Genomic DNA, 6,107 nt, shown 5'->3' with positions numbered 1-6,107 from the left:
CCCTAGCCCATTATGCTCAATCATTGGTCCATTCATGAAACACACTCGCATATTAGCTACACCCAATGCTCAAGTACGATCATAGTGCCCCTTTGTTGGTGCTTTATAAGAGAAGATGGAGACTCAAGTAAAAAATAAAAATTGCATAAAGTAAATAGAAAGGCCCTTCGCGGAGGGAAGTAGGGATTTGTAGAGGTACCAGAGCTCAAAGCGAAAAAGATAGAGATAAAAACATTTTGGGTGGCATGCCTTTCCTGTCAACCAAAACGATCGAGTAGTTCCCAATACTTTCCATGCTAGATATATCATAGGCGGTTCCCAAACAGAAAATAAAGTTTATTCCTTTTTCCACCATACTTTCACTTTCCATGGCTAGTCGTATCCACAGGTGCCTTCCATACCAACACTTTCCAAGGAATTTATTATTTGACAACATAAAGTAAATTCATTTTTCATTTCAGGACTGGGCATCCCTAATACCTTTGTCGTACTCTCGTGCAATGACAAGTGAATAAACACTCATCTTGATAATAACACATCTAGCATGGAAATATATCAGCCACCCCCTACCGTTTCATGAGTGGTACGAGAACACAAAAGAGAAATTTATTTTAAAAATTAGAGATGACACATACAAATTTGCTTAGAACGGCAAAAGAATACCACATATAGGTAGGTGTAGTGGACTCATGTGGCAAAAACTGGTTTAAAGGATTTTGGATGCACAAGTAGTGATCATACTTAGTGAAAATGAAGGCTAGCAAAAGATTGAGAAGCATCCAACCAAGAAATGAAAAATCTCATAAGCGAGCATTAAGCATAACTAACACCGAATAATGCACCACAAGTAGGATGTAATTTCATTGCATAACTATTGACTTTCGTGCTTGCATAGGGAATCACAAACCTTAACACCAATATTCTTACTAAAGCATAATTACTCATCAACATGACTCACATATCATTATCATCATATCTCAAAACTATTACAAAGAATCAAGTTTATTTTGTCCAATAATCTTCATGAAAGTTTTAATTATATCCTCCTTGGATATCTATCACTTTGGAACTAGTTTCATTTGTTGCTTTTAATAAGCTCAAACAAATATAAGTGAAGAACATGAGCATCATATTTATTTCTCTCAAATTAATCTAAGTAAAGAATGAGAGAATTTCTTCAAATATAACAAAGCACACCGTGCTCAAAAAGATATAAGTGAAGCACTAGAGCAATTCCAAGGCTCTAAAAATTTAAGTGAAGCATAGGACCAGGCCTAGCATAATTTGGCTCTCCAAAATAGGTGTGTACAGCAAGGATGCTTATTCAAAATTAAAAATAAAATCAAGCAAAGACTCATATCATACAAGACGCCCCAAGCAAAACTCGTAATATGTGACGAATAAAAATATAGTTTCAAGTAAAATACCGATGGTTGTTAGAAGAAAGAGGGGATGCCACTCGGGGGCATCCCCAAGCTTAGTTGCTTGATACTTCTTGGATATTATCTTGGGTTGCCTCGGGCATCCCCAAGCTTAGCCTTTTACTAATCCTTATTCCTTCATCCATCGCGATCTCACCCAAAACTTGAAAACTTCAATCACACAAAACTCAACAAAACTTTGTGAGATCCGTTAGTATAAGAAAGAAAATCACTACTATAAGTATTTTTCCAAACCCATTCATATTTTATTTTTGCATTATATCTATTGTATTCCAACTTTTCTATGGCAAAAACTCTTCAAAGAAAACCATAGAATCATCAAAACAAGCACACAGCGCAAAGAAAACAGAATCTATCAAAACAGAACAGTCTGTAGCAATCTGGATATTTCGAATACTTCTGTAACTTCAAAAATTCTGAAAAATTAGGACAACATGAGCAATTTGTGTATTAATCTTCTGCAAAAATAATCAGTATTTTATCACTCTTCTGTTAAAAATGAGAATTATTTTTGTGAGTGCAAAAATTTCTGTTTTTCATCAAGATCAAATCAACTATCACCCAATGATACGTCTCCAACTTATCTATAATTTTTGATTGCTCCATGCTATATTATCTAATGTTTTGGACATTATGGGCTTTATTATTCAATTTTATATTATTTTTGGGACTAACCTATTAACCGGAGGCCCAGCCCAGAATTGCTGTTTTTTTGCCTATTTCAGAGTTTCGCAGAAAAAGAATATCAAATGGAGCCAAAAACCTAATTCCACTGCCACAACCTTCTGTACCCACGAGATCCCATCTTGGGGCCTGTTCCGGAGCTCCGCCGGAGGGGGTATCCATCACGGAGGGCTTCTACATCAACACCATAGCCTCTCTGATGAAGTGTGAGTAGTTTACCTCAGACCTTCGGGTCCATAGTTAGCAGCTAGATGGCTTCTTCTCTCTTTTTGGATCTCAATACAATGTTCTCCCCCTCTCTCGTGGAGATCTATTCGATGTAATCTTCTTTTTGCGGTGTGTTTGTTGAGACCGATGAATTGTGGGTTTATGATCAAGATTATCTATGAACAATATTTGAATCTTCTCTGAATTCTTTTATGTATGATTGGTTATCTTTGCAAGTCTCTTCAAATTATCAGTTTGGTTTGGCCTACTAGATTGATCTTTCTTGCAATGGGAGAAGTGCTTAGCTTTGGGTTCAATCTTGCGGTGTCCTTTCCCAGTGATAGTAGGGGCAGCAAGGCACGTATTGTATTGTTGCCATCGAGGATAAAAAGATGGGGTTTTTATCATATTGCATGAATTTATCCCTCTACATCATGTCATCTTGCTTAAGGTGTTACTCTGTTTTCATGAAATTAATACTCTAGATGCATGCCGGATAGCGGTCGATGAGTGGAGTAATAGTAGTAGATGCAGGCAGGAGTCGGTCTACTTGTCTCGGACGTGATGCCTATATACATGATCATACCTAGATATTCTCATAACTATGCTCAATTCTGTCAATTGCTCAACAGTAATTCGTTCACCCACCGTAAAATACTTATGCTCTTGAGAGAAGCCACTAGTGAAACCTATGGCCCCCGGGTCTATCTTCATCATATTAATCTTCCAACACTTTGTTATTTCCTTTGCTTTTTCCTTTGCTTTTATTTTACTTTGCATCTTTATCATAAAAATACCAAAAATATTATCCTATCATATCTATCAGATCTCACTCTCGTAAGTGGCCGTGAAGGGATTGAAAACCCCTTATCGAGTTGGTTGCGAGGATTTATTTGTTTTGTGTAGGTGCGAGGGACTCGCGCGTAGCCTCCTACTGGATTGATACCTTGGTTCTCAAAAACTGAGGGAAATACTTATGCTACCTTGCTGCATCACCCTTTCCTCCTCAAGGGAAAACCAACACAGTGCTCAAGAGGTAGCAAGAAGGATTTCTGGCGCCGTTGCCGGGGAGGTCTACGCAAAAGTCAACATACCTAGTACCCAGCACAATCCCTTATCTCGTGCATTACATTATTTGCCATTTGCCTCTCGTTTTTCTCTCCCCCACTTCACCCTTGCCGTTTTATTCGCCCTCTCTTTTTCGTTCGCCTCTTTTTCGCTTGCCCTTTTTGTTTGCTCGTGTGTTGGATTGCTTGCTTGTCACGATGGCTCTACGTAGATTTGGTGATCTTCACCTTAAAAGGTTAGAAGAGATCGAAAGCAACGTCAGGAGTTTTATGGTTTTGCAATTTGAGCATAATATCTTCAGAAACGAGCTTAAGGAAAAAAAGCTTTATGAGTTATATGAATAAAGAGCTCGATGATATGTCTAAAGAATTTGATGGTTTGAGATCCCAAATTGCTCATCTTGAGAAGTTGATAGCTGAAATATCGGATAAGCAGGCTACCTTAGTTAATAAGATGGCCGCTAAACCGGATTTCTATAAAAATAAAGATTAAGATCTAAAAGTTATTGATGTGTCCCCTATTAAATATTTGTTTTGCAGTATGAATCTTGATAATGATGAGACTGAATATGATCCACCTTTACCTAGAAGGCGTTCCAAGAATTCGGAGTGTTTAGATCTTGATGCTAAATTTGATAAAAGTGGGATTGAAGCAATCAAAACCCTAGATGTTGCTAAACCCACTATTTTGGATTTCAAGGAATTTAATTATGAAAATTGCTCTTTGATTGATTGTATTTCCTTGTTGCAATCCGTGCTAAATTCTCCTCATGCTTATAGCCAAAATAAAGCATTTACTAAACATATCGTTGATGCCTTGATGCAATCTTATGAAGAAAAGCTTGAGTTCGAAGTTTCTATCCCTAGAAAACTTTATGATGAGTGGGAACCAACTATTAAAATTAAGATTAAGGATCATGAGTTCTATGCTTTATGTGATTTGGGTGCTAGTGTTTCCACTATTCCCAAAACTTTGTGTGATTTGCTAGATTTCCGTGATTTTGATGATTGCTCTCTAAACTTGCACCTTGCGGATTCCACTATTAAGAAACCTATGGGAAGAATTAATGATGTTCTTATTGTTGCAACTAGGAATTATGTGCCTGTAGATTTTATCGTTCTTGATGTAGATTGCAATCCTTCATGTCCTATTATTCTTGGTAGACCTTTCCTTAGAACGATTGGTGCAATTATTGATATGAAGGAAGGGAATATTATATTCCAATTTCCATTAAAGAAAGGCATGGAACACTTCCCTAGGAAGAAAATAAAATTACCATATGAATCTATCATGAGAGCCACTTATGGATTGCCTACCAAAGATGGCAATACCTAGATCTATCCTTGCTTTTATGCCTAGCTAGGGGCGTTAAACGATAGCGCTTGTTGGGAGGCAACCCAATTTTATTTTTAGTTTTTTTTCTTTTGCTTCTGTTTAGGAATAAATCTTTGATCTAGCCTCTGGTTAGATGTGTTTTTATGTTTTCATTAGTGTTTGTGCCAAGTTAAACCTATAGGATCTTCTTGGATGATAGTTATTTGATCTTGCAGAAATTTCCAGAAACTTTCTGTTCATGAAAACAATTGTTAAAAATCACCAGAACGTGATAAAATATTGATTCCAATTGCTGATGATCAATAAAAAAATTGTCTAGGTCTTCCTATTTTGGCTGATTTTTTGGAGTTACAGAAGTTTGCGTTAGTCACAGATTACTACAGACTGTTCTGTTTTTGACAGATTCTGTTTTTCGTGTGTTGTTTGCTTATTTTGATGAATCTATGGCTAGTAAAATAGTTTATAAACCATAGAGAAGTTGGAATACAGTAGTTTTAACACCAATATAAATAAATAATGAGTTCATTACAGTACCTTGAAGTGGTATTTTGTTTTCTTTCGCTAACGGAGCTCACGAGATTTTCTGCTAAGTTTTGTGTTGTGAAGTTTTCAAGTTTTGGGTAAAAGATTTGATGGATTATGGAACAAGGAGTGGCAAGAGCCTAAGCTTGGGGATGCCCATGGCACCCCCAAGATAATCTAAGGACACCATAAAGCCAAAGCTTGGGGATGCCCCGGAAGGCATCCCCTCTTTCGTCTACTTCCATCGGTAACTTTACTTGGAGCTATATTTTTATTCACCACATGATATGTGTTTTGCTTGGAGCGTCTTGTATGATTTGAGTCTTTGCTTTTTATTTTACCACAATCATCCTTGCTGTACACACCTTTTGAGAGAGCCATACATGATTTGGAATTTGTTAGAATACTCTATGTGCTTCGCTTATATCTTTTGAGCTATATAGTTTTTGCTCTAGGCTTCACTTATATATTTTAGAGCACGGTGGTGGATTTGTTTTATAGAAACTATTGATCTCTCATGCTTCACTTAGATTATTTTGAGAGTCTTAAATAGCATGGTAATTTGCTTAAATAATCCTAATATGCTAAGCATACAAGATTTGTAAGAATTCTTATGAGTGTGTTGAATACTATGAGAAGTTTGATGCTTGATAATTGTTTTGAGACATGAACATGGTGATATTAGAGTCATGCTAGTTGAGTAGTTGTGAATTTGAGAAATACTTGTGTTAAAGTTTGTGATTCCCGTAGCATGCACGTATGGTGAACCGTTATGTGATGAAGTCGGAGCATGATTTATTTATTGATTGTCTTCCTTATGAGTGGCGGTCGGGGACGAGCGATGGTCTT

The sequence above is a fragment of the Triticum aestivum genome, chromosome 2D (assembly GCF_018294505.1).
Source record: "Triticum aestivum cultivar Chinese Spring chromosome 2D, IWGSC CS RefSeq v2.1, whole genome shotgun sequence".
In the NCBI taxonomy this organism is placed as follows: domain Eukaryota; kingdom Viridiplantae; phylum Streptophyta; class Magnoliopsida; order Poales; family Poaceae; genus Triticum; species Triticum aestivum.
This window is presented reverse-complemented; position numbering follows the sequence as displayed.